Source organism: Mixophyes fleayi, chromosome 2 (genome assembly GCF_038048845.1).
Source record: "Mixophyes fleayi isolate aMixFle1 chromosome 2, aMixFle1.hap1, whole genome shotgun sequence".
In the NCBI taxonomy this organism is placed as follows: Eukaryota; Metazoa; Chordata; class Amphibia; order Anura; family Limnodynastidae; genus Mixophyes; species Mixophyes fleayi.
This window is the reverse complement of record NC_134403.1, coordinates 365,374,181-365,396,561: the sequence shown is the minus strand read 5'-3', so window position 1 is coordinate 365,396,561 and position 22,381 is coordinate 365,374,181. Positions and strand designations below refer to the sequence as shown.

At 42.1% G+C, this 22,381-nt stretch overlaps 1 long non-coding RNA gene across 1 annotated transcript; it reads left to right on the top strand.

Moving 5' to 3' along the window:
* The first annotated feature begins 15,052 nt into the window (after positions 1–15,052).
* LOC142140532 (uncharacterized) lies at positions 15,053–17,173 on the top strand. The gene is made up of 3 exons (XR_012688533.1): positions 15,053–15,285; positions 16,701–16,808; positions 16,885–17,173. It is a non-coding gene; the product is annotated as an uncharacterized LOC142140532 (long non-coding RNA).
* The last annotated feature ends 5,208 nt before the right edge of the window (positions 17,174–22,381 follow it).

Here is a 22,381-nt window from a genome sequence, read left to right as displayed (position 1 = left end):
ACAAGAAAAAGCGCTTTCATGTACATATGTGTCACAATTATGTAAATTTCGCCCTTATGGTATTTAGACTGCACTTCCCACCCCGTCAATCCCCGTTAAACGTCTGCAATCACAAAGAGTGCAGCAAATGTATGATGTGCATGATAATAGTTAACATGTGCAAATTTAAAGTTTTAGTCATCGTCCTATAACATTGTCACGGGCACTAGGAGTCTTTACCCAGGTATCACCAGATGATAGACTTACCAGAGCAGTATAGGTGGTAATATGGTACTCTGGTAGCGGGGTGATCACGGAACAGGAGACAGCAGATGATAAGAGAATGCTCGAGGAAAGTCTATGACTAGCAGCACTGGTAATAGGTAGATAACTGTACACGAGGAACTGGATGGACAAGGAAACGTGAGGGTAGTCAGTGGTCTGCGTATAGCAAGTTGTACCACTGCTACAGTGAGGAGGAATGTCCAGGAGTAACGAGGAGGTGATGAGAGCCAGCGGTCTGCGTATAGCAAGTTGTACCGCTGTCTGGGTGAAGGAATGGAATCCAGGTGAAGGTATCCGGGGAGTCAGTGGTCTGCGTTAGCAAGTTGTACCACTGCTATGTGAAAGGATACTGGAAACTGGTGACTCAGAAAACAGGGAACAGTGGTCTGCCTCTAGCAAGTTGTACCACTGAAATATATAAGTGAGGAGGAGCACGGGGAGATAAATGCAATGCAGAGTATACACGGGCACACTGAACTTGATCCCACGATGATATGCACACAATAATAATAACTGAGCAGCACTGCACAAATATACAAAGTCACGAGAACTATCCAGGCTAAACGGTAACACAGTCAAATGATAGCAATAGTCTCAGTGGATAGGAAACTCCGGAGGAGAACAACTCAGTCCAGCTAGATATGCAATACACCAGCACAGTCAATGAGAAGTATGCATACCGTGGTTCAGGAGAGCAGGCTGTCAGAGAGAGGTGCAGGGATACCTGAACGGCTGGAGGCCGGCAGGATGCGAAGTCCCAGGAGGGTGGAAGCGGTAACCAAGTAGGTGCAGCGCACGCTAGGTAGACCAGCAAGGATGTACACAATACTCAGGAAGCAGTAGTATATAGAACTGGACACCTGGAGAACACGGGAGAGTTGAGGCGGTCTAGCTGAGATGAAAGCAGCGGAGCGTTGATCCGATGCAGACAGGCGAGTTGACACAAGCAGGAACGCTGTAGAAGCCCAGAGACAGCGGATCGGCTGGCTGCAGACACAATGAGTACTGGAGGGTTGCGATGAGCAGGACACTGCAGATACACGGAGGCAGCGGATAGGAATCAGCTTGTGCAGTCACGATGAAACACGGGAGAGTTGAGGTGAGCAGTATACTGTAGAAGCACGGAGGCAGCGGATAGGAATCAGCTGGTGCAGTCACGATGAAACGCGGGAGAGTTGAAGTGGTTTGGAGACTGTAGAAGCACGGAGGCAGCGTATAGGAATCAGCTGGTGCAGTCACGATGAAACACGGGAGAGTTGAAGTGGTTTGGAGACTGTAGAAGCACGGAGGCAGCGGATAGGAATCAGCTGGTGCAGTCACTATGAAACACGGGAGAGTTGAAGTGGTTTGGAGACTGTAGAAGCACAGAGGCAGCGGATAGGAATCAGCTGGTGCAGTCACGATGAAACACAGGAGTTGAAGTGGTTTGGAAACCACAAACGAACAACAGGAATCAGCAGGAGCTGAATACACGAGGAAACACAGGAACACCTTCAGAGGCTCATAGGGAATGAGACTCCAAGATGAGGCAACAAGGTATTGACCACAGGTGCTTTAAATAGGGAGTGTTGCCTGATCAGCCAATTAACTAAAAGGAACATGTACTGAAGGGTTGAAAGGGCTGCACATGCGCAGACCCTCAGGATGGTGGACGGCCACGGTTCCTAAACACACAAGAAGTAGCACTCACAGTCCGGTGAGTGACAGTACCCCCCCTTTTAAAGGTGGGCACAGAACACCTGGAACCGGGTTTGTCCGGAAACTTGAAATAAAACTTCTTAAGAAGAGCTGGAGCGTTGAGATCTTCAGCCTTGATCCATGAACGCTCCTCAGGACCAAAGCCCTTCCAATGAACGAGGAAACGGAGACCTCCTCGCGAAATTTTTGCGTCCAATATATGAGTAATCTCAAAGTCTCCCTCTTGATGAATTTGAACTGGCCGAGGTGCTGAAGGAGGGACCGAGAAACGGTTGATGATGAGAGGTTTGAGTAAGGACACATGGAAGGCGTTGGAAATACGAAGATTCTTAGGAAGTAGAAGTTTGAAACAAACTGGATTTATCACTTGAATGATCCTATATGGACCAATAAAACGAGGAGCGAATTTCATAGATGGAACCTTCAAACGAATATTTTTGGTAGATAACCAGACACGATCTCCAATTTTCAATGGTGGAATAGCCCGTCTCTTTTTATCTGCAAAAGACTTATATCTGGCAGATGTCTTCTTTAAACAGGTTTTGACCTGAGACCAAATATTTTTGAAAGTTTGACAAACAGTCTCTACAGCAGGAACTTGGGTGGGAGGGAGGGCAGGAAATTCCGGAAAAGACGGATGGTGACCGTAAACCACAAAGAATGGAGTTTTGGAAGATGACTCATGGTACATGTTGTTATGAGCGAATTCAGCCCAAGGAAGCAATTCTACCCAGTTGTCTTGATTGGCTGACGAGAACATCCTTATAAAGATCTTGATTGACCCTTTCAGTTTGTCCGTTTGATTGAGGATGGTAGGAAGATGAGAGTGATAATCGTATGCCCAAGGTCTTACAAAGGGCCCGCCAGAATCTGGAAACGAATTGTACTCCTCTATCTGACACAATCTCGGACGGACATCCATGGATACGAAAGATTTCTTTGATAAAATATTCAGCCAGAGTAGAAGAAGAAGGCAAACCAGCCAAGGGAACGAAATGCGCCATCTTCGAAAATCTGTCCACCACTACCCAAATAGTATTGCAGTTTTTACTAGGCGGAAGATCAGTAACAAAGTCCATACTAATATGGGTCCATGGCTTGGACGGAATGGGTAGTGGTTGAAGCAAACCCGCTGGAGTTCTGCGGGGAGTCTTGAACTGAGAACACAATTCACATGCAGCCACAAAGTCTTTGACATCTCTCCTCATAGAAGGCCACCAGTAACTTCGAGAGAGGATCTCAAAGGTCTTGCGTTCACCAGAGTGTCCAGAAAAACGAGAAGAGTAAAACCACGAAAGGATTTTCTTCCTAAGAGCAGAAGGCACGAGGGTTTTCCCAAATGGTAGCACCTTAGTGGAAGAAGCAGCCAGAGAAACACATTTGGGATCTAATATAGAGTGGTTGGGGATCTCTTCAACGTCTGAGGACGTTACAAAGGCTCGAGATAGAGCGTCTGCTTTTTTATTCTTTGCAGCTGGTTTGAAGGTTATGATTAACTCAAAACGAGAAAAGAAAAGAGACCATCTTGCTTGACGAGGATTCAAACTTTGAGCAGACTGTAGATAGAACAAATTCTTATGATCCGTGAAAATTGTCACAGGATGACGAGCTCCCTCCAACGAGTATCTCCACTCCTCTAATGCTACTTTAATAGCCAGCAACTCCTTGTCCCCGATGGTGTAATTCTTCTCCGCAGGCAGAAGACCCCGAGAGTAAAAGGCACAAGAATGGAATTTTTGTTGCTCCGATCTTTGGGAGAGAATGGCTCCTAAACCAACATTAGAGGCATCTACCTCTAGGAAGAAGGGAAGCGTCACATCAGGCTGTCGAAGAATGGGATCAGAGGAGAAGGACTCTTTAAGAAACTGAAAGGCTTGAAGAGCCTCAGATGACCATTGCTTAGGATTGACCCCTTTACGAGTCAGGGCCACAATAGGGGATGCAATCGAAGAGAAATCTTGAATGAAGCGTCTATAGTAATTGGCAAAACCTAAAAAACGCTGAATGGCACGAAGAGTAGTTGGCTGAGGCCAATGTAACACAGCATTCACCTTTTCTGGATCCATTTGCAGACCAACTCCGGAGACAATATAACCCAAAAATGGAATCTGGGGCAACTCGAATGAACATTTTTCTAGTTTGCAGAATAATGAATTCCTCCGGAGTCTGGAAAGAACTTCTGCCACATGTTGGTGATGAGAAGGCAGGTCCTGTGAAAAGATCAATATGTCGTCCAGATAAACGACGACACATACATATAACGAGTCCCGGAAGATCTCATTAATGAAGCCCTGGAAAACAGCGGGGGCATTACATAACCCGAAAGGCATTACTAAGTATTCATAATGCCCATCCCTGGTGTTGAAAGTTGTCTTCCATTCGTCACCGGACCTGATTCTAATTAAATTGTAGGCACCACGAAGATCCAACTTGGTAAAGATCCGAGCTCCCTTAATCCGATCAAATAGCTCAGTAATCAGTGGAATGGGATACCGATTTTTGATAGTAATGGCGTTAAGACCACGAAAGTCTATGCAGGGGCGTAGTGATCCATCCTTCTTTTTTACAAAGAAGAACCCGGCTCCAGCGGGAGAAGTAGAAGGTCAAATAAATCCTCGCTGGAGATTCTCTTGGATGTATTGAGATGTAGCTTGAGTTTCAGGTAACGAAAATGGATACACACGACCCCTAGGAGGAGTCTTGCCAGGTAGAAGATCAATCGGACAATCCCATGAACGATGAGGAGGAAGACGTTCAGACTGAGTTTTATCAAATACGTCGGCAAATGAAGCATACTGAGGAGGGAGTCCCGGTGAGGAAGGTGAAATGGAGGATTGCTGTATTTTAAGGGGGACGACTTGGGAGAGACAACGATGATGACATTCAGCTCCCCAAGACGTAACTTGAGGAGTACGCCAGTCAATCTGGGGAGAATGACACTGAAGCCATCAGAGGCCTAAAACAATCGGACTTGTAGTAACAGGAAGAATTAAAAACGAAATTTCTTCTTGGTGTAGCACACCAATCTGAAGAGTTACTGGAGACGTACTCTGGGTGATGAGACCATTGATAAGACGTGATCCATCAATAGCAGTCACAGTAATAGGTGTCTTCAGGGTAATCACTGGTAGGGACCATTGATTCACGAGGGATTTAGAAATAAAATTTCCCGCACCTCCAGAATCAATGAGTGCTTGGGACTCAAAGGATTTGGTAGCGAAGGAAATTGTAACATCAAAAGCGCAGACTTTTAATTTCATAGAACATGGAGAGGACTCCAGGGACCCTAACTTCACCTCTCCAGAACTAGTTAGGGCCTGGCATTTCCCAATTTTTTAGGGCATGAATTGAGCATATGTGTGGAATCAGCACAATAGATATAAAGTCTATTTTTTACTCTTCGGTTCCTCTCCTCAGTGGTTAATTTGGAGCGTCCTATCTCCATGGGTATCACCGGAGATGAAGCTGGACGAACTTGAGAAGTTGAGCGAAGAGGTGCTTTAACTGAAGTTGTTTTTTCAGACTCCCTTTCACGAAATCTCATGTCTACACGATGGCAAAGAGAAATCAAATCTTCTAAAGAAGTAGGTAGTTCTTGAGTAGTCAGTGCATCTTTAATTTTATCAGAGAGCCCCTGCCAGAAGGCGGCAATTAACGCTTCAGTGTTCCACTGAAGTTCAGAGGCTAGAATCCTAAATTGAATGACGTACTGGCCTACTGTACGAGAACCCTGACGTAGACGGAGGATGCTGGATGCAGCGGAGATGACCAGCACGACCTGGTTCATCGAATACACTTCGGAACGTGGAAATAAATTTGGCACTATCCTGTAATAATGGATCGTTTCTTTCCCACAGAGGGGAAGCCCATGCGAGAGCTTGTCCAGAAAACAATGAAATAAGATAGGCCGCTCTGGAACGATGAGTAGAGAAATTTTGAGGTTGGAGCTCAAAATTAACTGAGCATTGATTGAGAAAACCCCTACATGTTTTGGGGTCTCCATCATACTTTGACGGAGTTGGCAGGTCAAGCGTAGAAGCCGTAGACACCTGGGATGGCACTGGGGAAAAGGAGGAAAGCACAGGAGCATCAACATTAGCTGTGATATTTGGCCCAGATGTTCCTTGGGAGGCTAACGCCTGGTAACATTGTAGTAACAGCTGTTGGCGAGCATCCTGTTGCTCCATACGGGTAACCAGATGCTGCAGCATCTCTTTAGCTGTAGGTTCCGAATCTGGGTCTGTCATGCCTGATCTTACTGTCATGGGCACTAGGAGTCTTCACCCAGGTATCACCAGATGATAGACTTACCAGAGCAGTATAGGTGGTAATATGGTACTCTGGTAGCGGGGTGATCACGGAACAGGAGACAGCAGATGATAAGAGAATGCTCGAGGAAAGTCTATGACTAGCAGCTCTGGTAATAGGTAGATAACTGTACACGAGGAACTGGATGGACAAGGAAACGTGAGGGTAGTCAGTGGTCTGCGTATAGCAAGTTGTACCACTGCTATAGTGAGGAGGAATGTCCAGGAGTAACGAGGAGGTGATGAGAGTCAGCGGTCTGCGTATAGCAAGTTGTACCGCTGTCTGGGTGTAGGAATGGAATCCAGGTGAAGGTATCCGGGGAGTCAGTGGTCTGCGTTAGCAAGTTGTACCACTGCTATGTGAAAGGATACTGGAAACTGGTGACTCAGAAAACAGGGAACAATGGTCTGCCTCTAGCAATTTGTACCACTGAAATATATAAGTGAGGAGGAGCACGGGAAGATAAATGCAATGCAGAGTATACACGGGCACACTGAACTTGATCCCACGATTATATGCACACAATAATAATAACTTAGCAGCACTGCACAAATATACAAAGTCACGAGAACTATCCAGGCTAAACGGTAACACAGTCAAATAATAGCAATAGTCTCAGTGGATAGGAAACTCCGGAGGAGAACAACTCAGTCCAGCTAGATATGCAATACACCAGCACAGTCAATGAGAAGTATGCATACCGTGGTTCAGGAGAGCAGGCTGTCAGAGAGAGGTGCAGGGATACCTGAACGGCTGGAGGCCGGCAGGATGCAAAGTCCCAGGAGGGTGGAAGCGGTAACCAAGTAGGTGCAGCGCACGCTAGGTAGACCAGCAAGGATGTACACAATACTCAGGAAGCATTAGTATATAGAACTGGACACCTGGAGAACACGGGAGAGTTGAGGCGGTCTAGCTGAGATGAAAGCAGCGGAGCATTGATCCGATGCAGACAGGCGAGTTGACACAAGCAGGAACGCTGTAGAAGCCCGGAGACAGCGGATCGGCTGGCTGCAGACACGATGAGTACTGGAAGGTTGCGATGAGCAGGACACTGCAGATACACGGAGGCAGCGGATAGGAATCAGCTGGTGCAGTCACGATGAAACACGGGAGAGTTGAGGTGAGCAGTATACTGTAGAAGCACGGAGGCAGCGGATAGGAATCAGCTGGTGCAGTCACGATGAAACGCGGGAGAGTTGAAGTGGTTTGGAGACTGTAGAAGCAAGGAGGCAGCGGATAGGAATCAGCTGGTGCAGTCACGATGAAACACGGGAGAGTTGAAGTGGTTTGGAGACTGTAGAAGCACGGAGGCAGCGGATAGGAATCAGCTGGTGCAGTCACGATGAAACACAGGAGTTGAAGTGGTTTGGAAACCACAAACGAACAACAGGAATCAGCAGGAGCTGAATACACGAGGAAACACAGGAACACCTTCAGAGGCTCATAGGGAATGAGACTCCAAGATCAGGCAACGAGGTATTGACCACAGGTGGTTTAAATAGGGAGTGTTGCCTGATCAGCCAATTAACTAAAAGGAACATGTACTGAAGGGTTGAAAGGGCTGCACATGCGCAGACCCTCAGGATGGTGGACGGCCACGGTTCCTAAACACACGAGAAGTAGCACTCACAGTCCGGTGAGTGACAAACATTCTACAATTGATCAAAGGAAAGAATATTTTTATTTAACAAAAGGTTATTTTAAAAATGTGTGCATTTTTATTTTTTACTCTTTTCATACTCTGGGCTGGGATCTTAGGGTTCTCTGTCCATAATACTGTTACGACTATTGTGGAATTATTGCCACACTAGTGTTCCCAGCTTTGTTTTCTACCCTAGACTGCACAGTAAAAAAAGACATAAAGAGCCCCAACACTTTTTAGTGCAGCACTAGTGGCATGGGAGAGAGAACACCCTGATTTTTACTGACCAGTCTCGGCCTGATTTTCACTAGTCTCCTTGTTACAGTGAGAAACAATGAGGGCTGTCTATCTCTGGGGCTGGTCAAGGATTTAAGGGTAATAATAGTGTTGAATTTTCTCCATTTGTACACTATTTGCCTGACAATTAATTGGTGGAGCCCAAAGTCTTTAGAAATTGTTTTGTAACATTTTTCAGCCTGATGAGCATCAACAACTCTTTTTCCTGAGGCTCTCAGAAATCTTATTGGATCAAGGAATGGCATGCATTCACAAGCCTCTGTGGTGGAGACAAGACTTTTGTAGCGAATTCTCAGGTTTATGTATAATTTACTAGGGCAAGGCCACCAAAACTCACACCTCATTCTCAACCCTTTGATTGACACGCCTGATTCTAATTATCTCCTAAGTTGAAGTGGAAATACTAAAGGTTCACATATTTTTCTGACAAAGACATTAAATGTAGGATCATTTTGATCAATACATGAATGATAAAATATATCCTTTTGTCTGTTATTTTTTAGGCTCTTTTTTTCTATTTTTATGACTCTTAGATAAAGATTTGAACACATTTAAGGTCACATTTATATAGACATGCCAGAAATTCTAAAGGGGTCACAAACTTTCTAGCACCACTATAACTGTTTATATGTTTGTTACTGTCGCGGGCCATCGGAATCGGAAACGAGGCAAAACGTCATTGTGACATCGTCGGATCTCGGGAGTTTTGAATTCCTTTTTAAGATCCAACATAGGGAGGGGGGGAGGGAGGGCGGATCCCCATTTTTCTTTACTGCCACTGCTGTGTGCCAATGTGTGCTAGATCTGCTAGGAACTGCCGTGTGTTTGTGTCATGTCATGCTCTGTCGCTTAGCATCCAGCCAGGTCGCTGCAGTCTTTGTTTGAAAGTGCATGTGAGGTGGTCAAAATTGACTGCAAATGAGTTGAAATTAGTGTTATTGAGGTTAATAATAATGTAGGAACAAAAAAAAAGAGCAAAATTATGTGATATTAGCATATTTTAGGATTTTTTCTAAAAAATCCAAAACCAAAACTAAAACACACAAGGGTGGTTTTGCCAAAACCAAAACCAAAACTCGAAGCTAATCCAGATCCAAAACCAAAACGAAAACCAGTTCACGGGGGTCAGTGAGCATCTCTAGATTGAATTAGTCTGGGCATTAATTAAAACTATATTCAGAAGGTGGCAAAGGGAAAAAAAAAGAAGGGCTGCTGTCAGCAATTAAACTATTAAATTAGATGAAATCATCACACTAAGAAACTAGCAATCCTTTATAAAATCAGCTACTTGGAGTTTTGTAAATTCGAACATAATGGTGTAGCTACAGGAATGTGTCAACTGTATTACACTTGCAATAATGAAAGTATTTTACTCTGCAGAAAGAATTGTCTTAAATTTAATAAATGTCCCTTCTTCTACAGATTTACAATTCCTGTGTTAAATTAATTGTTAAATCGTGAGAACTGGAGAAATGAGCACCAGTAAATAGTACCTTAGGAATGTTATCGAAACTGCAATTACTGTTGAATAGGAACAAACATGCTGAAACAAATGACTTCTTTAGGAAATTACAATGGAATTACAAAGTATGCTTACAGACATAGCATTTATCAGAAGTAAACATTACATACTGTATTTGCATAGTTAATATTAAATTAGATTAAATCATTGTAATTATATTTAAAAAAAGGACAAAATAAATGAAAGGGATGCTATGTGACTGTACATGACAATAGTTGCACATGGGTAAACAGTACATAGTAATTAAATATATTGATAAACAATTGAGACAGCTTATTTTTAAAACTCTCTTAACTCATAGAAACATGTTACATACTGTACAGTAAACTCTAGTAAGTGATGATATCTGACTGTACATGACAGTAGTTGTCACATTCTTGTCATACATAGGCAATAAATGAATAATATGTAAATGGAAATACAGCCTCATCTCTTCATCTCCCCATCTTTATTTATTTATTTATTTATTTAATAAAACTTGGTTTAAAAAAACTTATTGTATCTGGGTTTATGCCCTGCTCCCTAAGTATGTACTGATAACAACTCTGTGTGATGAGTACATGTACTTTGAGCACTTAAGATTTCCTGCACATCCCTTAGTTCAGTTAATAAATTAGTGATATCATGGAGCAGTGTGAAATGTAATTTTATGAATGACTTTCACATTGTGCAGTTAAAGAGCTGAAAGTGCTGGCATTACAAGCAAACATTCTTAAGTATTTAGAACATTACATTATAGTAATGTGATATAAAATGGCAACACATGCACGGTGCAATGCAATAAAATCTCAATATAAACATCTGTAGGTGCAAACAAGCCACAAATAATGATAAATGAGGCCATAAGTCATTTAAACACACATGTTTGTGCATATTAGTTAAGTCTGCAGACATCATCCAGCCAATAGGAGACACAGTGGAGGGGCCCTAGCTGACCCATATATTCTTTGCCCAGTGTTTGCGGGGTCTCTTTTGCTGCACAAATCCCGTCCATCCGTGCATTTATATGGTATGTCTTAATCATATCCTTTTTTCCCCCGATACCAGAGGAGGCCCAGTTTGTAGAAAAGCATTTGCAGTCAGCGACAAATTTACACAGTGCTATCACTGATTGGTTGCGTGTCACTGTCCCCTCCAAAGCACTCTGGCTCTTGGTGCCTTTGTGTGGGGGAAATCTTGACCTACTTTGTGTGGGCACATCATTGTGAGCCCAGAGGGGGAGTAGTCCCTCTTACGCCAGATTTAGCACCGACGAATCGTAAAGGACTATATCCTGGGACCAGTGGTTACCGCCTGTGGCCATACAGTTTGGTTTTGCTATTAGTTTTTAGCTGACTTGCAATTTGCTTTTGCAGCTACCAACTTTCTATTTAATTCAATATATGTGACATATTTTGCCAAATTCAAATGATTGTCAGTGTCTTTATTTAAGTAGGGTTTAGAGTGTAAGAGAGGTTTTGTACAATGAAGGAGAACAATCAACAGTATGCAATTTATGAGGGTCCTCTTTTATATACAGCATGTACAATGTATTACAACATGGAAAATTCAATATTTGTCATTTTTTCATTACGTATATGTAAAAAAAGTAAGTGGCAAAAAAAATTACAATTAATAATGGGACCTGGCTGTGATAGTAGATTATGTTTTCTACATTTGAGACTCGCTATCAGAACTGTTACAATTACTGTGCACATTGGGGGCCTCAAATCTCTAAAAGGCCGATAGAAATTACAACCCAAAAAATACATATTTTACAGGAGTATGTTGAGCCGAACGCATCCCCTTCACTATCGGATAGTAACTTACACTGGTGATCAAGCACCCACAAGTTTCCCATCTCTTGATGTCTGAGTCTCAGTCTACATAAGTTGCATTTGTTCCAATACGCCTTTACATGGATCCTCCTTCCCTGATCTGTCTCTTAAATCATAAGGAGTCACATGCGGCTGTAAGCTGTGGATGCGTCTCAGTCTACACATAAAACACAATTTGCATCCAACTCTACATGAGTCCCAGGATGCACATATGGACAATTAAGTTTTGCAAAAAGTAGATACAATTCCATATATATAGGAGTGTATCACTTAAATTGTTCTTTATAAAAATGACGTGAAGAGAACACGTTATCTGCAAGCTGCAGTGAAGATAAACACTTTATTTTTAATAGTTCTACACAGCCTTCACCAAGCAACATTTATATATTGACATTGTGGTTTCACCTGGAATCCCTCACCATTTATAGATGATGTTTGAGTCCAACAAACAATAAACCCACTAATACATCTATTTATTTCTGGTTTTCAGTTGGATTTGTGATGCCAGCGAGAATCGACAATTCTGTACTTCTGCAATGTGACGGTGATACAACACAGACCATCATGTCTGTAATATGGAAGATTCATCTCCGGAATAATTATAACTGTTTATTGTCAAGATTATTTTCAAAAGATCCAAGACTACACAACAACTGTAGTGAGAGAATTAAATATGACAGTTTATCACTGACAATTGATAGAGCTCAGATATCTGATGAAGGAAACTACAGGTGTGAAACTCATACTGCTTATAATGGGACATTCATTAGTGGAACTACATTACAAGTATTAGGTAAGTTTTGTTTTGTATATGTAATAATACACACGTGATGTTAATATATGTATAACGTTTTGTAAATAATATTTGCATAAAAAGTGAGTTCTGATGTCATCCCATAAGAAACATTGAAAATCTAATGTAAAACATACCATTACTGTAAATTATTACAGATAGTAGAATGCACTAGGAAAGCACTATGAGCTAAAGGGTATTGACTCCTTCTCTTCAGTCATGTACGGTAAGTACTGTTTGGTGTAAACTATGGAAGTTTTAACCAATCCAGGACTCAAATATTAACATTCTGACCCTTAGTTGGTGAAATACACAGGTCTGTATATATTATCACTTATCAGGTCTGAGTGAGTCTATTGGGAATAAAGTTCTCCTATCAGTCTCTGCCCATGTTAGCTACATAGACGATCCTATGTTTTCTTAGCTGCTGGATTGGTCGGAGATGAGGCCTCTCTCTGTCATGCCTCTCTGTAGACGCTATCACTGTAGATATTGTCTCTGTAGCTGATGTCTCTGCAGCTGTTGTCACTAGTTGCTGGGTCTTTTGTATCCAACTTCTGGCAATATAGCTCTGTGTTGATGCGATTCTCTGCTAAATTGCAGTTTCATTTGAAGCATAGGTTCTAACATTTATCAGGAGGAATTGAAATATCTACTAGATACAGCAATGGAAAGAGGAGTGATATCTAGATTGGAAAAAGATTATTTGTTTAATATTAACCCTTATTATCACCTTCCTAAGATTCCCTCACCACTCCACCCCAAAATTCAGATATGTTGCACAGAATCTTAACCACTCATCTTTAATTTATATAATTGAGCACTAGACAATTTCGATTCATTTTCTATTAAAATCAATTTTTAAAGTCAATGTTAATAAAAAAATATATTTTTTTATATCAACAAAGCAAATTTTATAATTAAAAACATATATAGGAAGGTGTAAAGTGTTCAAATCTAATGATTAAAATGCGTTCGCAATCACCTTATATTGTATTTTAAGAGGAGAGTCTCTTTCTTTTTGATAATTCACTATAATATCAATTTCACAGGGTTCCCAAATATAGAGGTCAATGTTAATATATGTATTTACATATATCAATAGGTCTCATTCAGTATTGTCGTTCTCTTTTTATTGCTCTCTATACATTTTGTTATAGTGCCCTCTATTGGTGATTTTTTGGAGTTACTATATATCTCCTTACAATCAATACTATATTACAGGGATGGCTTTTATGTGTATCTGATAGCAGGGATATTTCCAAGACTATGTCTCCTTCTAATCTACTATCAAATGTTTATTATCACTTGGTAGCTCAATATTTCTCAATTTTAATAATAATTTATTTATTTATGCAACTCTCTTCTTCTATTTTTTTAGTTGTATCTAAGCTAATATCACTTTACTATTAAGCCTTAATTATTTATCATTTATTTGTTTCCTGCATCCTTATTCTAATACAGGCTTTAGTCTATAGTATCTCTATCCTTGTGTGTTCTTCTCACCGCTAGGTTGGGTGAGATAGAAGCTGATCCTACTATGATGACTCTCTGTTATAAGGCTGTTATCTCACAGGTTCCTTCAATTTGTTTTTGCCCTGCTGATTCGATATACACACACTCTGTCCCCGTATCTTCTATAATGTTTTATTCCTGGTCTCCCATACTTAGATTTAGCAATATTGACTAATTTCCCTTGAATTAACATGTTTCATTGACACACAGAGATAATGCAGATGTGCTTTTGGCATGTGCTCTCTCACAGCATGTGCTTTTCTGTTCAGAATTATTCAAATATTTCATCATTTTTCCTATGCCTCTGATATACATCCTACATCCCATTTATTTATATCTTCAACATCAGCTGTACCAGGTGGAGATTCTCTTTTATCTGATATAAATAAGATAAATACTTCAGGAAAACCTTAAAAATAAATAACAGAAATGTATTGATAAACTATAATCTGCAGTTCCAGCATTATAAATTGCTGATAATGTGTGGCGGTCACAAAAACATTAAATTGTGTCATACTTGCCAACTTTGTATAGTTGGCTTCCGGGAGATCCCCGAGGGGTGTATGGTGGTAGGGTGGAAGGGGGCAGGATGTGGCAAATCATGTGATTTTGGCTCTGACCCATGACAAAATCATCATATTGTCCCAGGTGACGGAGCCAAAATTACGCAATTCACTGCTAATCGCGTAATTTTGACTTTCGGAGGGCAGAATGTGGGAGACTTGCCTATTCTCCCTGGAGTCCAGGAGACCTACCTGGAATTCAGGAGTCTCCTGAACAACCCGGGAGAGTGGGCAAGTATGAATTATGTGTCCTCTCAGCAAAGCTAGCTCCCTATATATGTCCCTAATATTTTTTTCTTTAAAGCAATTCAGTTTCAGTTTCTAGATATTCCCCCAGGGTGTATAATTATCATTTTATGACTTCAGATTACTCTGTATATGTAGAGGTATCCTTTATAAAAATGCATAAATATATTAAAGTCAAATGTGTATAATATATGTGTTTATGCATAACAGTCTTTGAATAAGAAAGGTATAAATGTCACATGCAACATATAGTTCAATAATAACTACATTAATACATATTTCTCTCGGGTATTTCAAGCTTTTGATGAGCTGATGACAATTTTGCATTAAACTGTACATGTAACAGAGATCTTTATGTTTTCCAGCTGAGCCCTCTCTGACCCTGGAATTAAACAGTGACGGGTCTCCTGAGTGCAGAGTCATTGGGGGGTATCCAGCTGCAGAAATCTCCTGGATCCCACATTCACATGATATAAACACAACAAGTGCTGGAAATCCGGATCAGACCTGGACAGTGATCAGTACATACAGTGAGAAGAGAGACAATGTGACATCAGTCACCTGTGTTGTTTCTCACCCTACGTTTATGTATCCCCAGGAGAAATCCATCTCAGTACCTGGTAGATACAGTAAGTGTTCTCCTAACTATATTATATGACCTATAATACAAGACATCAATCAATATAGGAACATCATAGGCAAAAGCAGGAAAGGAAATGTGGATGGTAATTTCTACCATAGTGTTAGGATCTTACATTGGATCCTCTTTGCAGGGTTATATGATTTGTAGACTTTTCCAGGGCATGGCATTCACTGAGTATGTGCCGGCCCTCATGCATGCTCTGAAAGAGCAAAGCCGGGGCCTTGATATGGTAAACCGCCATTGCCATTGCACAGGGCATTTTATATTTGGTAACATCACAGCACCAGATTTACCCTTCCTGTAATACACTCAGAGAATTGCCCATAGAAGCTGGTTAGACAGCTGCAGTGTGGTGAGAACCTGTCACTTACACACAACTGAACATTAAACAAATATCTGAACAGACAACACATAACTATATATAGTTGTATAGTTTCTCTTAGTCTCTCCTTTTTACATGCCAGCATGAATTTAGCAATATTCTGGGCAACTATGAATATTCATGAGTGTTCATGTAGTGTGGACAGTCCACGGCAGGAGCATGTTTACTGGATTCCTAAGGATCATAATGTGACTCAGGAGCACAGTGAACAAAACTGCCAGCTCTCACTACATTGGCTCTGAATAATCACATCAGTTTCACAGGAATTTATGCACATAACATCTTCCCAATCTTGTCTCCAGTATTTCACTCAGGCTCCCCACCTATGGAACGATCTACCATGCCCTATCAGACTCTACTTCTCAAGGTTTCAAGCACACCCTTAAACCTAATTTTTTTTCAAGCCTATCAGCCCTCCCCCTAATTTGTTTTCCTGTGATGTCACCTGCAGTCCGTCTCTCATTGCCACCGTATTTGTGTCTTCCCCTCTCCGTTAGGATGTAAGCTCACAAGCAGGGCCCGCTCTCCTCGTATTCTCCTTCTACTATTCCATGACCCTCTGTACCATCACCCCTGTGCCGTATATAATCTGATCTGTATAACCATGTTATCTGTATGCAATCTGTTAATTAGTAAACGTCTGGACTTTGTATAATTATGTTTAGTTTAATTATGTATATAATATAATAATTTGTACTGTAATGTATTATGGATTGTTGTGCTTTATGTATTGCAAACTACGGTAAATTTCATGTACAGGCTCCGGACCTTTTTTGGCGCCTTATAAATAAAAGATAAAAATAATAATAACAACACCAAATTATTTAAATAAGCCTATTACATGTATGTCACAGAGTGGGAGGAGAATCATTGTTCATGTTTTTCAAGAATAGTATGAGTGTTAAACAATGTACATTGCTATTACCCTTTTACTCATTCTGTATTATGTCAGGTTTTTCATACCTGAATGACAGATCCACCTTAATGTTTAACAATTATTTTCTTTTTAGATGAACTCTACATATGTTACATTTGGTGGCTGAGAATTGTGGGTTTCGCAACTTTATTTCTTTCTCTGGGAATCTTTCTCTTCTGGAAATATCAGTGCGGTACACACAGTAAGTGAGAGTGTTTGTGGGGAATCATTACTACAAATAGTAATAATAATAATAATAATAATAATACTTTTCCTAGGACCTGTGCACACTCATGCAGTTCAAGATACTGATTCACATGAAATCCGGATGTCGGAGAAAGATACTGGAGGTCAAGACAGCAAATCTAATTATGTTAATGTAAAAGAAAGCTAAAGAGAAACAAAATAAAATGTATAAGCTGATACTATTATAAAAAATAAGGAGAGAAGGTTTCTGGACTGTCTGTGCTTGTGAGTGCAGGATATTGTGATTGCTACCTGACAAAGGATACAGGGGTACTGATCCTGTAAGTTAGGGTTCATTGGCGTTTTGTGTGGCGCAGTGATAGTGGTGTAGGTGTCAAGTGGTAGGTATGCTGTTCTGGGTTAAAAAATTATGGGTAGGCTGGGTGTTGTATTTGACCAAACCCAAAACCAAATACACTATATCGGCGGTTCCCAAAGTGTGCGCCGTGGCTCCCAGGGGTGCCGCGGCGCTGTCACTGGGGTGCCGCGAGCCAGACATAAAAAAATGAGAAGACAGAAACTCACCAATCAGCGCGGCGCCGGGACCCAGCAGCCTCCTCTCTCCCGCAGCAGCTTGTCACTGACGTCTTTATTCAGTGACAGCTGCGGGAGAGAGGAGGCTTCTGGGTCCCGGCACCGCGCTGATTGGTAAGTTTCTGTCTTCTTTTTTTTATGTCTAGCCTGGGGCAGAGTGAAAAGGATGGTGGCAGCGGAGGGGGACAGCGTGGCAGCGGAGGGGGACAGGGTGGCAGCGGAGGGGGACAGCGTGGCAGCGGAGGGGGACAGGGTGGCAGCGGAGGGGGACAGGGTGGCAGCGGAGGGGGACAGCGTGGCAGCGGAGGGGGACAGGGTGGCAGGGGAGGGGGACAGTGTGGAAGCGGAGGGGGACAGTGGGGCAGCGGAGGGGGACAGTGGGGCAGCGGAGGGCGACAGTGGGCAGCAGAGGGCGACAGTTTGACAGTGGAGGGGGACAGTGTGACAGCGGAGGGGGACAGCGGGCAGCAGAGGGGGGCAGCGTGACAGAGGGCTGCAGAGGGGGCAGCGTGCCTGGGGGTAGAGAAGGGGGACAGTGTGGCAGAGGGCAGAGGAGGGGACAGCGTGACAGAGGGCAGAGGAGGGGACAGCGTGACAGAGGGCAGAGGAGGGGACAGCGTGACAGAGGGCAGAGGAGGGGACAGCGTGACAGAGGGCAGAGGAGGGGGGACAGCGTGACAGAGGGCAGAGGAGGGGAGAGCGTGACAGAGGGCAGAGGAGGGGAGAGCGTGACAGAGGGCAGAGGAGGGGCAGCGTGACAGAGGGCAAAGGAGGGGCAGCATGACAGAGGGGGCAGAGTGCCTGGATGCAGAGGGGGCAGAGTGCCTTGATGCAGAGGGGGCAGAGTGTCTGGATGCAGAGGGGGCAGAGTCCCTGGATGCAGAGGGGGCAGAGTCCCTGGATGCAGAGAGGCATTTTGCATACAACTAAATAAGTATTTTTGTTGTGACCTAAATACTTATTACAATTTTTTGACCCAACTACTTCTAAAACAGGACTGCTCAGTAATTATTTTGGAGGGGTGCCTTGAAAAAATTTGGAGACTCTAAGGGTGCCGTGAACTGCAAAAGTTTGGGAACCACTGCACTATATGGATCCTTGACCATTACACCAACAGGGACTGTAATGACAATTGTATTCAAATACGAATATTTTAATATGGATTTGGTCCTCCTTTTTCAGCGATAACAGCTTCCTCTCTTCTTGGAAGGCTTTCCACAAGATGTTGGAGTGTTTCTGTGGGAATTTGTGCCCATTCATTCTGTAGAGCATTTATGAGGTCAGGCACTGATATTGAACGAGAAGGCCTGGCTCGCAATCTCCATTCCAGTTCATCCCATAGGTGTTCGATGTGGTTGAGGTCATGGCTCTGTGCAGGCCAATCAAGTTCTTCCACACCAAATTCATCAAACTATGTTTTTGCACTCCTTGCTTTGTGCACTGGGGCATAGTCATGTTGGAATAGAAAAAGGCCTTCCTCAAACTGTGCCACAAAGTTGGAAGCATAGTATTGTCCAAAATGACTTGGTATGCTGAAGCATTAAGATTGCCCTTCACTGGAGATAAGGGGCCTGGACCAAACCCTGATAAACAACCCCATACCATTACCCGTCCTCCATCAAACTTTACAGTTGGCATAATGTTGTCAGGCAGGTAACATTCTCCCAGTATCCGCCAAACCCAGACTCGTCCATCTGATTTGCAAACAGATTCGACAATCCACAGAACATGTTTCCACTGCTCCACAGTCCAGTGACGGTGTGCTTTACACCACTCCATCCGACGCTTGGCATTGGTCTTGGTTATGTCAGGCTTGCATGCAGCTGCTGGGCCTTGGAAAACCATTCCATTAAGCTCCCGCCGCACAGATTTTATGCTTACATTAATGCCAGTGGAAGTTCGGAACTCTTCAGCTATGAAATCAGCTGAGCCTTAGCAGTCATGGAACTCGCTCTGTGATTTTACATGGTCTTCCGCTTCGTGGCTGAGTTGCTGTTGTTACTATACGCTTCCACTTTCTAATAATGTCACTTACAGTTGACCATGGAATATCCAGCAGGGATGAAATTTCACAAACTGTTTTATTGCAAAAGTGGCAACCTATCACAGTACCCCTCTTGAAGTCACTTAGCTTTTCAGAACGACCCATTTTGTATCACAAATGTTTGCAAATGGAGACCGCTTGGCTAGGTGCTTGATTTTATAGACCTCTGGCAATAGGTCTAATTGAAACACCTTAATTAAATAATTAACAGGTGTGGTCAAGTCCTTTTGTCCATATAATGTATATAAGTCAAGACAGATGTTTATGGCAACGAAATCTGCATCAATGTGAGTTATACACACTGCATAGGAAGGCCAAATATTGGCCTATCTGAACCGTCTATTTTACATATTTCTTACAGGTCACTAAATATTAATTATACACATTTTATATTTATATACATGGGTCTAGGGGACCACCTCTGCTGTAAGTCTTGGCCAGTCCCCATTACCCCGGGATTAGTCGAAGCTTCCCCAGGGGCAAAAAGATTCTTCAGCATTCCCTTCCCATAAATATACACAAGTCCCCTGGTTTGATTCAGAAGGGCAGCATAACGACACAGCATATAGCTAAAACAAGATATGAAGGCTCTGCTCTTGGGATATCGATGAATGATCTGCCCATCAAGATGTGTAATGTGTGCGTAGTCTTTGAATTTATGTAGGCCATCTTTGTCGATCATAATCATTTATTTATATAGCAGCAAGGTAAGGAAAGCCCTGCTGTTGCAGATGGATGAATGAATGCTATGGCTATTGAAAAATATACCCGGACCCCACGCCTGGATAATGTAGTACAGGCGTGGGGTCCGGGTATTGCCGCTTTAAAACAGGCATTTTCAGTCTGTCCATAGTAATAGACGTCATTTCATAGTGTCGGTGTTTAGCTCATTCGGATTCCACACTGGACCGCGATTTCAAAGGCCGAGAAAACTGCAGGTCTGACATCTGGTAAGTAGTAATTTCAGTACTGTAGGGATTAGAGCATCGTGATGCATCTGTCTTTTAAAACATTGTTGGGGTTCACAGTGCTGTGGAAGCGAGAACCACCGGTCCATCTAATGACATCTGATTGTTACTGCCACTGCTACAATGTTCTACATGTAGTCACTGAATGTTGAAAATGGCCAGAAAAAAACCCTTACACGCAAACACCCTTTTTTAACTATATATTTCACTGAATTACCCTTCCAAATTATGTTTTGCCTTGTTTTGAGATCTGAATTTGTTGCATAAAACGCAAAATGCGCTCCACCTATTAACAGTATCCGAAAATGAAGCCAAGTAAAAACCGAAAGTGAATTACCGGAAGTGGAACGCATATGCGTTTCACCTTGTTTATGTTGACACACAAACCGGAAGTGAAGGTGGAATGAAAACGGCGTTCCCCTCTGTATTTACCTATAGTTATTTCAGAATTAGCCTCTATGTAGAAATTAGATGGTGTGTGTTAAGAAGAACTATGGAATTGGACGATATTGAAAGGTATTTGTTGGAATCTCTTCTGATTGGTAAAGATGTTCATGTTCTTCCTCCGATAGTTAAAGACATTTATGTACGGGATGTGCACCGGCCACTTTTGGTGTCTCGTGTTTTGGATTCGGATTTGCTTGAGGTTTTGGGTTTGGATTTGTTTCGCAAAACACCTGACGAAAGGTTTTGGTTCGGATTTAAGGTTTTGGATTCAGATTTATATTGAAAAAAACATAAAAAGTGTTAAAATCAAGTTTTTGGGTTTATTTTCACTCCTACGCTATTAACCTCAATAACAATCATTTCCACTAATGCACAGCACGAGATATAGCAGGACAGAGGACCACCTAACACAACCTCCCTCTACCCTGATCAATGCCCGAGTGAAGATGGCGGCGGGCGGGGAATTTTTAGGATCCGAGTATCGCGAGATCCGACAGCGGGATTATGACTCAGAGCCTCGGTTTGTTTTGCAATTGGCGGGAATACCCGGATCTGTCTCGGATCCGGCTCGGATCGGCAACGTTCGGGTGGGCTCGGATTTCAGATATCCGAGCCCGCTCATCTCTAATTTATGTTCTTGTTTAATGAATTTTATTCATTTGTTCACCTCCTTGTGATATTAATTTGAATAGATCCTTGTTTATGTGAATATATAAATGTTATTTTACGATTTATGTAAATGACTTGTGAACCTGAATCAATTAGACTTCCTGTATAAAAGGGACTCACTTTTGTAATAGCCCTATCCTTGAAAAAGACCTAAATTGAGAGGTTGAAATGCGTTGGGTCATTAGGGCTATCATATCTGTAACTTTCTGGGATCCCATTCTTACCATCTGGATAACCATAGAAGTGGAGACCGCGAACCCCGGGGATTTATAACATCACGTTTGTATCCATTTCTATCTGGTAGGGACCCTCATAACATCCAGTTCCAGTGTTTTAATTTATTTTTATATTGTTTTTTAACTATTGGTAATAAAATGTATTTGTAGTCAAACGGTATTATGCTAGATCCGGTTTTTTTTCCGTTTTATATGAAAATTGAGAGAATCTATTTGGTGGAAATCCTTCGGTATCTCTATGGAGGAATTTAAAGAAAACTGATATCAGGCTTCAGATTCTCATTGTTCTTGTAAGTGTTTTCACTTAAGGATGCGGATGGTGATGGAGTGTACATCATATCACGTTGAATTTATCTGAGCACTAAAGGCATTTGTATATTTATTATCTGGTGAGTGGATTCACATGAGAAGAGAATCTGAGTAGAAACATTTTAAAAGAATTATAATTCATGGATTGAGCACGTTTAAGAAGAATATTACTATCCTATTGAGATTCTGTATGACATTTATGTTATTACAATATCACACTATGTTGTATTTTTATATTTTTCTATGACATATCACTATCTCATATAATATGGAGTAAAAGACCAGAGCACTGTGACACATGAATCTACTCTCCATTCAAATA